We start from the raw sequence: 12,911 nt of genomic DNA, 5'->3' as shown, positions 1-12,911 counted from the left end.
TTTTGTCAATAGAGGGCAGCACGAGGCAGCAAGATTTATTTTGACCGCTGTTTTATGTGCAATACGAGATTTTCCATCCGCAAGAATAAAAATACAATTTTAGCTCCAAATGTCCCATTAAGTTTTCGAATCTAAGTAACGAAATGTCCACTGCAGCTAGTACTCTGCAATTTTTTCGCTAATAGGTATATATGTTTCAAAAAAAATTTTATTTAATTTGCCCAGGATCTTTAGTATTTTACAGTGTATATTATCTGCCTTGTTGTTTTTAGTGCTGCAATACAAGTAAACTTAAAAGTTAAAAAATTATGCACATGCAGTTTATCTACAAAATACAACTGAATTAATTAAAATAATAAAACACAGGTTTAATTGTATTTTTAAAGTGATACAGTCCTTTATAAAGTAGTATTTATAATTAAAAAGTTTTTAATCAAAATAAATGAAAATAAAATGTAGAATTTAGGATTATTTTTTTCTATTTAAAGAAACATGCAATAGTTAGTTTAGTTCAGTGATTAACAATAAATAGTATTATGTCAAAATATTCCTTAGCTCTACGAATAGATTACATTAGATATTAGTAATATTATATTAAAAATTCCGGAAAAAAATAAATTCTTCCAGGTTTTTAGATAAATCAAAAAATATCCGAAGACGACACGTTTTTCCCATATTATTTATTAACTCTACCTTTTAGTTATATATCAGTATTTTCTTCTGGAAGTGACAGAGATATGCCGCCCTTTTCAACCGATCTTGACTAAAGTTGACAGAGCACCATCCGCTCCACAAAAAAGTTACTTTTAATTAAATTTTATTTGTTCCAAATCTTTCGTTGACCTACTTTTTATTACAGGCGGTTAAAAAGGGTTTTGCGTGTTTTATTGGAGAAAAGTAGGAAAAGGTTCATTAACAAAGTTTCGGTTTAAGCTTGAATCAACTATAAAACCGTTCTTTTTGCGCCTGACGCGATAAAAACCGTAAATAGTAAATTGCAAAGTCGTAAACTCATCCCGTATTATATTCTGAATTTAATTAATGGTAGTTTTAAGGTAAGGTGGTGTGATTCGTATTAGATAGTGGCTCTATTCTGTATAATAAAAGAGATTAGTGTTATACATTGGCTGCCAATAATAAAAAGAAATTTCTTTTTAGCTTTATTTATCATTTTCTTTGTATTTATCCCTAAACTGAGTCGGCTTTTCTAAATACATTTCTCTATAAATTTCTTTATTTGAGTCGTTGTAATACCAATCTGTTTTTCTTACATATGCTGCCTAATCGTCTCCCACTCCCGCGAGTCAACGTCTAGCCGATTTCTTGGATTTCTTATTATTAAAACTGCTCTTAGAAGTGGCCTTTCCACAGGTACAGATGTTGTTCCGAGAAAATCTTTTGCCATTTTTGATAATGACGTGCAGACATTTTCTAGCCAGCGGCAGTGGAGCCACCAGATAGCCGTGTTAGCAACGCACAAAAGGTCGCCGGGGAATCACCGGGCCGGGTAATCAAGAAATTTTAAGATCTTGAAATTCCAAGACAAGATATGGGATGTCAAGAAAATGTCAAGACGATTTCTTGTTTTTTTTTTTAAGATAAGACAAGAAGTTGTTATTAAGAAAAGAATTATTGACTTGTCGACCCCTAAGAAAAAGCAACAGGAACGAAAATAACTAAGTGGCTTAAGCTAAAATATTTCGGACAAGAGATATCTATGAAAATATAAAATACTACACCCGATAATGCAAGGAATAATCTTGAAATAAGGTAATTTTGAACAAAGTGAAAACTCGTGCCTAAAAATCAAGACAATTCTAAGACACCAATTACTTAAATATTAACTATTTAATAAATTGAAATACCGCCAATAATCCTAGAATTAGTAGCGTTCTTGTTGACATTAACTCAGCGTTAAATCATTGATTAAAATCAGCCACTTAAATTTTGATTGCATTTTCGTCTTATTAAGTGTAAAAGATTCTTATAAAAAAGTCAATAATTAAAAATAGGCCTTCTAGGTATGTTAACGCTCATAGTCTATTATGAAAGTCTGTCTGCTCTTGCGATAATACACACACCGGCAAAACTAACGGAACACCTTAAAAATGGGACATGTTAGATGTCTCAAATTTTCTAAACCTGTTGTCTGATTTGAGTGATTTTTTAGTATGTTATAATTATATTATTTAAGAATATCGATGTGACAATATTGTTGCTAGACAGTTCAATGTCATTTTATACCGGGTGTAACAATCATACTGTGTTTTTTTCTTAAAGTTCGGAACACCCTGTGGAATATTCTATCATATATAAAATATTGAAATTAAAACTCAATTATAGCCTCAGGCTTTCTTAACATTTTCTTTTTTTATTCATTTGCTTGTGTTTGATAATAAAAAAGTTGGATAAAGTAGGCTATGAGAAGTTAACAATTTAATACACACACCGGCAAATTTAAAGGAACAAGTTATTAATGAAATATTTCTTTATATTTGTATTTTATAGACTATATCTAGGTACACAGCTTTGAATGCTCCTTATCACAAGAAAGTCTTAAATGTCAAAATGTCAAATTAATTTGTTTATTTGTATTGTGTTTTACATTTTACAGTCGTTATGTCTGTTGATAACAAGTACAAACTTGTATTTAATTGATAAGTTAATTTGTTTGAGTTTGTTGGATGTGATTTTTCTTTTGATTTGTTGTAATCAGTGGTGTTCTTATTGCAAAAAGTAAGTAAAAATGGGTGATTTAATACCGATTGATATTGCTAGGGCCGTAACAATGGTCGAACGTACAGGGAAGTTGCTGGAATATTTGGTAAATCACCATCAACCATCCATCGTTGTATAAGTCGTTGGAGACAAACCGGGGAGTATGTAAGAAGAAGGGGACAAGGTAGAAAACGTTTAACCACGGTTGTAGATGATCGATTTATAACGTTACAAATATTACGTAGTAGACGTCAAACGGCAGTTCAAACCAAAAACCTGTTGCAAAATGTTCGTGGAACTACCATAAACGAGCGCACAGTAAGAAGGAGACTTAAAGAAGCCGGTCTCAAGTCATATGTTCCAATAAAAGCTCCCAGACTCCAGAGACACCATCGTTTACCACGACTACAATTTGGTCGAGTACATCAAAATTATAATGATAACAATTGGAGTCAAATTCTCTTTACGGACGAGAGCCGTTTCTGTATAAATTACATCGACGGTAGAGAAAGATTGTATCGACGCCAAGGAGAACGAAACGCCCCTTTCAATTTTACTACGACCGTACCTTTTGGTGAAGGTTCAATTATGGTATGGGGCGGTATAGGTTTGGGAGCAAGAACAGAGTTAGTGGTGATTGATTATGGAGCATTAACAGCAGATAGGTATATCAGAGATATTCTCCAAGACCATGTAGTACCTTTTGCACCATATATTGGCGAAAATTTTATTTTAATACAGGATAATACGCGCCCACACGTCGCAGGATGTGTAAGAGATTTCTTATTACAAGTGGGTATAACAACGATGAATTGGCCAGCTTGTTCCCCAGACCTGAACCCAATAGAGCATGTGTGGGACATGCTAGGCAAAAAACTTAGGGCACGGGTCCCTGCTATTCAAAACAGAGAGGAAGTCAGAATTGCTTTTATTGAGGAATAGGAGAGACTGCCTCAACAACTGATCGATAGCGTTATCAGAAGTATAAGAAGACAAATAACTGCAGTTGTAAGGGCTCGTGGGAGAAACACACGCCATTAAAGCCAAAAAAAATGCATAAAAAACCAATTTAGGTTCAAACTGTACAATAAAGTTAATGTGTTTAAAATCCGTATTTTGTTTGAGTCTGACATCTTTGTGTTTTATTTCTTCTTAAACAGGTTTCATATTGTACTACCATTGTAGTATAAATTCAAAATACTTTACCAACATTCCTATTATAATATTATCTAAACAATATTAAAAATATATGGACTAGAGAGAAAATACTCAGATTTTATAATTGTTCCTTGAAATATGCCTTTAAAACTAAAAAGAAAATGAGGATTTATTGATGAAAAACATGGCTAGTTGTTAAAGTACCTAACTTTTTTATTATCCAACATAAGCAAATGAATCAAAAAAGAAAATATTAAGAAAGCCTGAGGCTATAATTAAATTTTAATTTCAATATTTTATATATGGTAGAATATTCCACAGGGTGTTCCGAACTTTAAGGAAAAAAACACAGTATGATTGTTACACCCGGTATAAAATGACACTGACCACTCTAGCAACAATATTATATTATCGATATTTTTAAATAATATAACTATAACTAAAAAAATCACTCAAATCGGACAACAGGTTTAGGAAATTCGAGACATCTAACATGACCCATTGTTAAGGTGTTCCGTTAATTTTGCCGGTGAGTTGTTTTGTTGTATTTATATTATATTGTTAGAAAGAAAATATTATGTAGGCTATGAGAAGTTAACAATTGAAATTCTAAATTTAGTGCTGTTAAAAGAAACGCTCAAATAATCTTCTTCTTAGGTGCCCAGCCATTTCAGATGTTGCTGATTAATATGGCTATACTTTATTCGAATCATATTGAATATATACTTTGCATTAATTGCAATTTGTCAAAAGTAAAATATATACATAAAACTTTAGAGTGCCAAAATAATTCTCGAACTGATTCCATTTTGGCACTATACGCCTACCCTCAGTTGTTAATTGGTGAGCTCGTAAAATAAAAAAACAAATCTCAATTCCCGGTATGCTCATAACACATTTCTTTCATTAGGGAAAGTAATTCACATTTCTCTTCAGTAAATTCGAAATGTCGACAATGCGGTAGCCTTTCTCTCCCTCTACGTAAAATGTGCCAGCGGGGTCTATTTAAAAAGCTGTATAAACGTGCAGTTGTTTATTAAAAGACCTTAAAAATGATTTATATAGTCCTCAGATATTTAAAAATCAGTAGATTTTAAAATAAATCACACAAGATTGCTCAAATGTGTATATTCCCGGTTTTGTCTACTTTTTTATTTTGTAACGTCGAATTAACGGAGGCAGGATTATTTATGTCCCAAAATTAATCATACTAGCGGAAAGATACATTTACAACTTAGACAAACAACTTTATAATAAACTTTTTTGTATATTTTTTTGAATCTATTTTCTTGTGGCATCTTAATGCAATTAATATTTTTATTGGAAACATGCCACAATTTAAGTTTAATATAAACTGTTTATTGTGGCTTATTCACAATAAAAATAGTTAACTTTTTTGTATTTATAATGTCATGACCTTGAGCAAACGCATTATATAACATAGTAGTCTTTGTTAACCCTTAACTAACACCCTAACACCATGGTAAGGTCCTCATTGGTTTTTTGTATAAAAAAAATCTGACTTTGATATAACTTGCTTTTATTTTAAATTATTTTATTTACAACTACTTTCACTGCAAAGTGCACAGTATGGAAGACATTTGTTACGAAGATAATTTTTAGACTGTTCTAACAACCATTCAAATTTCGTCATTTTCATGTCATCATGTCATGTGGAACAATTTCACCCAATCATGTCAACATTAGACTGATAATTGCATTCAGTGCAATTTTCAATCCCTATGACAACACGATCGAGTTTGACAACTTCATCCAAATAAATTTCAAAATGTCTCGTTTCGGCAATGAGAATGTTCAAATTATAAATGCGCTAATCAAAGAAAAAATTCCCAGAAATACAACCTAGATTATTCACAACAAGATTATAAATATTATGCGCGGTAATAGATCTTCTATCGTAGAGAACAGCAACGAATCTGTTAACTTAAATTTTAATAATTGTACTTTCACTAACTGTACTTTTAAATGTTTCGTTATGTTGAGTTATGATTTTTCTTTTTTTCGAAAAATTTTCCGCCGAATATCCCTCGGACATTAATGAATGCCGCATAATTTCATGACAAATTTCTCAAGCTCGTTGCTTGGTAACAGCACTCAGCCTTCGGCTTCGTGCTGTTACCAAGGAACGAGCTTTCGATTGTCATGAAATTATCTCGTCTGTTATCAATGTCCTAGGGATATTACTACTGAAAATTAAACCTTATACCATTATTAGGGTAGAAAGGTTTTTGATTATAATATATTTACAACTACTTTTAAATTTTTATAGAAAAAAACGAATTTGGTTAATTAGCTATAATTTTACTTGAACAGAATTTTGAGATCTAGTCAAATTAACACAAAATAAGATTCTTCTAAATATTATTTAGTGAATATTTTTGAATATTATTAATAGTAGAATCAGATTCTTTTGCACTCTGCCGAAGAATTTGCGACACATTTTTTCTCGTTTAGCATAATTAGAGCTGCTTCTTTGATTTTTCTCTCTTTACCATCCGTTTCTTTCAGGACTACACTTGAATGGTTTTATTGAACTCTATATTCATTTTTCCATGCGTGTTTATATATTTAAAATCTATCAAATTCTCTATTTTTAATATAAGATTGATGTTCATTTATTCTAACATTTAATGATCTTGATGTTTCACCTAAATAAAAATAATTGCATTCACAAGGTATTTTATAAATACAATTCTTTGTTTTGTTTTATTTATTGTAAGGTTGACTTTTAGACAAAATAGATCTCAATGAATTTGTTGTTTTAAATTTTGTTAAAATTTTGAATTTATTTTCTATCGTTTAAAGTTTTTCTGATAATCCGTTTATGTATGGTATTGTTATTTTTCTCGTATTATTCCTTTCGGATGCTGTAGGATGAAAATTCCTTCGTTATAAACACTAAAGGATAATAATTTTTTAATAAAGCAGATGTTAACAAATGTTTCTCCTCAAAGGACGAATGGTATAAGGATTTAATTATTCCCATTTTAATATTGATATTATGAATTGATTTGTAATTTAGATATCTGTTGGTGTGTGTTGTCCTCTACACCTGAGTCTCATATCCAGTATCGTTCTGTGAGATTAAAACATCTAGGATGTTATTATATTCCTTTTCCATGGTAAATGTTATTGTTTTTTGCTTATCGTTTATATCATTCAGGATTGTGTCGAATAACTCTGATCCATGAGGCTATATTGAGAATGCAACATCTACATATCTCCACCTTCAATCTCCTTTTAAATTTTGCTTAAAAATAATATTTGTTTTAAAATCTTTCATAAATATTTCATTTTTAAACCAAAATTTGCTTTATAGAAATTATTCTTTAGTAGAAAACAGGTATTATCAGTACGTAATGTTTTTTTAATGGATATTCTCAAGTTAAAATTGATTTCATGTAATCGAATGAACTATCTTACAATAAAGTCGTCCCAGGAACGCAACTCAGATAATATTGGCAATATTATTTTAAGTCATCTACTTTAAAATTTATAATATATGTCTGAATTGTCAATATGAATGATTCAAATAGAATTAAAGTATTAGAATAATTTTTCACCATGTAACAAAAACACAAAATTTCTTTAATTTATCAATTTTTTGTATTCTGAGAACGATGTCGGAGGTGGGAATTAAAATATCAAAAATATACTTATTTTAAACTTAAATTGTAGCTTGTTCTCATTAAAAGTAGTACCTAATTGTAAGCAAAATAATAGAAATGTGCACTTTTTTATTTTCAATGGTAAATTCTATGTATCATACCTCCTACTTAAAATAAAAAAATCGATTTAGATTTCGTAGCTACAAAATGACAAGTATGTTTTTTATGTTACTTTTCAACACAATTTATGCATACGTCTTCATTTTGCAAAAAAAATCTCGACATTTATCGCACGTTGAGCTTCCTTTCTGTTAGTTTTTTGAACATAAACATATTTTACACCTTCATCTATTTTTCAAGTTCTTTCAATAAACATGTTTGCTGAGCTTTACGAACTAAATGGGCCTTAATAAATTCTTGACCTAAAGTGGTTAGCAATAGGCTTCTTTCCATTATTTGATTTTACTGAACTTCATTAAAAATTACTTAAAGTAAAATTACTTAATTACTCCTACAATGTCCAAGATGCGAAGCCATATTACTTGACGCCATTTACGAGCTCTTCTGTAAGTTTTATAGCATGGCTTGTTATTAACCATTGTATTGGAATGATGCATATTTGACACTAACAACACCGCATGATTTTTCTTAATAGGAACAAAAGATACAAAGCTCTCGCTTCCTATGACATCAAATAAGACAGAATTAAGTTACCTGTTTTTTGCTCTTTTTGTTATAGTTTTAACATATGTAATTCTTTGGCTGTGGGTAGCAGGTAAGAACTCCTTTGGTCAGTCCTGCCAGGGAAAGTAAATCAATCCCTATCCTCCGCAGATTCTAGGAGTTTTCTGACCCGGGAAACTAGTACCTGGTTGGGGTCCCTTGACCAGGGTCACGGATGAAGACCACAACATTATCCACGGCGGGGAAAAACATCTTCGGTACAGTGTGTACGGCGGAAGTGGCGATCCCCGATTTTAGGGTTCGTACAAAATTTAAAGGGTGGACGGAACTCGTTAGCGGTAGATCCCGCAATCCATCTAGGAGAGGGAGACCCTAAACCCAAACAACTGGCCCTCCAGGTTAGGGGTTAAGGCATTGGGCTAACTCCCCAGTACTTTTAAAAAACATAGAAATGTTAAAAAACCCAATCACACGCCTCGGAATAGGATGGCACAACAAAGACGACATAAGCTTCGAAAAGGACACGTTTTTTTTTGGTACATGGAACGTTCAAGGTATATCAAAAAAACTCAATGAAGTCTTACTTAAATTAACAGAACTAAAAATAGACATAGCAGTCATTATTGAAAACAAAAAAGAAGGGAACCGGCTCTGAAACTCTAGGAAAATATGACCATTTCTATAGTGGAGTACCAAAAGAATGTAGAGCTCAACAGGGAATTTCTTTAATGATTCACAAAAGACTAAGAAAATTTATAAAAACCTGGGAAGCCATAAATGAAAGATTAATTAAAGTAAATATGTGTCTTCAAGGATATAAACTAACAAATATGGGCGTATATGCAATAAATAACGACGCACTAGCCAACGTAAAAATTTTTTGAACAGCTTTATGAAGAAACATCGAAAATAAGTCAATCGCAAAAAAAAATTTATTGGGGGATATTAACAGTAGGGTAGGAAAAAGAGAACAATACGGAGAAGACACCACGAACAACAATGGTGAAAGATTCATAGATTTATGCAACCAGCATAAACTCAAAATCTTAAATGGATACTTTCCACATAAACTGATACACAACTATACATGGATTCAGGAAACACGAAACATAAAATCAATAATCGATTATATTGTAACAAAACAAAAAACCCGACTGAGAATACAAGATGTAAGAGTTCAGAGAAGCGCAACATGCGGTAGCGATCACTATTTATTACGTTCAAAATTACACTTCCCAACCCGAAGACAATAAAGAGGACCACATATAGACATCAACAAGACAGAAAAGATACAGAAACGAAGATACAACATCAGAAGCCTAGATGAAGAAAGTACCCAAGACTTATTTAAAAATAGATTGGATGAGAAGCTACAAATTTCAGCCCCTAAGAATATCGACCAGTTATATGAACATATAAAAAACTGTTTACACGAAGCAACATTTGAAGCAATGGGATACTACATAAAACCCAAGGTAAACAAACCATACTGGTGGGATAACGAAGTAGAGGAAGAAATAAAATGTAAAAGACAACTATACCAACAATATTTAAACTCCAAATCATTACAAGACAAAATAAAATATAAAGAAAAACAAGCAGAAGTACGAAGGAAAATCTCTAAGAAGAAGAATGAGCCTTGGGAAAAAAACTGCCAATGAATAAATACCTATCCAGGAGGAACCAGAAGCACATAAAGCTGAAAACATAAAAAAATTAAGAAAAGAAATGAATAAAAAAGTAATACAGAGCATAAAACCTGAAGACTGGGAAGAGTATTTCAATGAAATTTGGTAGAGAATAGAGCCGAATTTCAAGAACATAGAAATCAAAACCAAGATACTATTTCAATAGTCGGCTCGCCAATAAGATTAACAACAGAGGAAATTAAAAATGTATGTAAACAGCTGAATAGGAACAAAGCACTAGGACCAGCAGGGGATATACCCGGAGAATTGTTTAAGTACGGAACGAACAAATTGTACGAATGTCTTGACAACTATTTCAAGAATGCCTAAAAATAAGCGAAATCCCTACGGAATGGAAGATATTATACCTCAGTACAATACAATAAAACGGTAATAAAAATAATTGTGAAAATTACCAAGGAATAGCTGTAACCAGATCTATAAGTAAAATATATGCAAAGGTTTTAAAGAAGCAAATCGAGAGAAAATACTAAGATTATGAGCAGAAGTACAAGCAGGAGTTCGTACTTGTCGATAAACTATTGACCACATTTTCTCCTTAACCCAGATAATAGAAAAAAAGATGGCGCGGAATCAAGAGATTCATATGTTGTTCGTCGACCTACGGAAAGCCTACGACAGCGTTCCACTGAAGAAGCTATGGCAATCAATAGAAACCACAAATATTATGGTATATACTTCATCAAGCAGTACTTTACAGACCATCAAGTAATAATGGCTGAAGATTATGACGATTTAAACTATATGGCACAAAAATTAATTAAAGAGTATGATATATGGGGTCTAGAAGTAAATAAAAAGAAAACCGAATACCTGTGCATTGGAGTAGAACAAAAAGATCTTATATTAGACGATAACACCACGAAAAACCACTGCTGTGACTACAAATATCTAGGTATCACCATTTCATAAGACGGAACATTAGAAAAAGCAATAAGAGAGAGAAATACGTCAGGGAGAAAGTCATCAAAATGAAACAGTATTTTGTGGGACCTATCCATCAGCAAAGCAAATAAAAAGAGGATGTGTGTGTATAGAGGAAAGGGATGGCCTTAGACATAGTCTATTAGCCACAGGATACGTTTTTATAAAAAGAGGATATATGAGACTATAGTAAAAAGTGTCACTTTATACAGCTCTGAGGTATGGCCACTAAAAGAAAGAACACTGGCAACGCTGAAAGCGACGGAAATGGATTTTTGAAGAAGAGCCGCAGGAAGATTTAGAAGAGAAAGGATTACCAACGAACGCATTAGAGAAATAATGGGAATCAAACGAACAATCACAGATGACCTAACAACAAAACAACTTATCTGGTTCGGACACATAAAAAGAATGAATGAACAACGAATACCAAAAGAAATATTAAAATGGCAACCAGAAGGAAAGAGAAAACGAGGTAGACCAAGAAAAAGTTGGAGCGAAGGAGTAAATAAAGAACTGAGAGAGAGGGGCATAGAAGAAGATCTATGGAACAATCGGTCTAAGTGGCGATTGGAAGTCTGAAAACGGCGGAAAAAAGTAGTAGTAGTAGTAGTAATTCTTTGGCTTATCAGTTCCCTTATTAGCTTAATGAACGAAAACCAATTATAGGCTGTTATCTTTCTATTGAACATATTTTTTCTGTTATTACAATAAAGCAGATAAATTAGATGAAATAAGTGTGAAACTAATAAATCTAGTGGACGATGATAACTTGGAAGTATTGGCAGATTTGTTCAACACGGTTGACGATACGGGAATAATACCGTAAGAGTGGCTGAAGTCATCGTTTATTATCATCCCTAAAAAACAAGCAGCAAAAGAGTACTCTCACTATCAAACACTGAGCCTCATTAGTCATAATTTAAAGATACTGCTTAAAGTAATACACAACAGAATTTTTAAAAAATAAAAGGAGGATATTAGTGAGATGTAGTTTGGGTTCCGAAATAGAATGGGTACTCGAAAATAACTGTTTTCCATCAACATACTGCTTCAGCAATGCTGAGATGAAAACGTAAACGTTGACCTACCCTTGTGCTTTGTTGATGAATAAAATACTTTCGATAACGTAAGACATGAAAAATTAATATAAATACTGAGACAAAAAGAAATCAATTGGTTAACTGAAACAATTTGGATCGCCAACCTTCGAAAGGAGACGGCGCCTTGATAAGAATTGAAACAATTCTTGTTTGTATCCTGGTACGTAACTAATTAAATAATCTATAAGGATCTCAACATCTGAACAGTCTAATAAGTAATCCAACAAAAGAAATTATAATACATTCAAAAAGTGAACACACACTCCAATCCATTAATTTCCTCAATACCTCAACATCAAGTTATCAAAGGACTAAAGCGACGTTGGCCAATAGACCAGTAACATGGACACGTGATGCATTCACTGAAGGGAACCATATCACGCCAGAATCAAGGGACAGGACCTAAACTCATCAGATTAACATGGAATGCAATATTTATTCTGACCATTAATTTATTAGTTATAATAAAAAAAGGTTACTCATGAACCGCAAAAAGAAAACAAGTAACAAACTAAAATTGGAAGGTTTTTGAGCAAGCTAATTCATATCTTTTTAGTAATCTTGCAAAAAATAATTCAGATTTAGCAACATATTTTTTAGTCAATGCACTTCAAACAGGAACTACTAAAATTCATGGGTTCACTTACCCCGGTGTACCTTATTTACATGACGACGTTCAACGTGTTAAAGTTGCCTATCTGTGGTCCATTCAATCAGCTAGTGCAGTAATTCACGAAGTAATACTAAAAGTAAAAAATTGATATGTTAATTGTTTAAAAAATTATGTTTTGGGGTTATTTTTCTACGTGAGACGGTACTTGTCATATTTCTAATGTTAAAAACGATGTAGATAATATCTATATTCACCTACGTCATTTATTTTTATGAAATTGTATTTATCCAAATTACGTTTTAATACAAAAAAAGCTTAACTTATCTTGGATATAAAAAAGCGCGACACACATAAAACAACTGTTCAAATAACA

General features: G+C 32.1%; 1 protein-coding gene across 1 annotated transcript in view; it reads right to left on the bottom strand.

Annotated features, from left to right (window-relative positions):
- 5-HT2A (5-hydroxytryptamine receptor 2A) overlaps nucleotides 1-12,669 on the bottom strand; it is a 449,669-nt gene extending 437,000 nt beyond the window's left edge. Inside the window, exon 1 of the mRNA XM_072524904.1 lies at nucleotides 12,573-12,669. The gene's annotated coding sequence lies outside the window, so the exon portion shown is untranslated. The remainder of the gene's footprint in view (nucleotides 1-12,572) is intronic.
- Between the last annotated feature and the right edge of the window lie 242 nt (nucleotides 12,670-12,911).

This window comes from Diabrotica undecimpunctata, chromosome 3, assembly GCF_040954645.1.
Source record: "Diabrotica undecimpunctata isolate CICGRU chromosome 3, icDiaUnde3, whole genome shotgun sequence".
NCBI lineage: Eukaryota > Metazoa > Arthropoda > Insecta > Coleoptera > Chrysomelidae > Diabrotica > Diabrotica undecimpunctata.
Note: the sequence above shows the minus strand (reverse complement) of the source record. Positions and strands in the feature narration are given on the sequence as shown.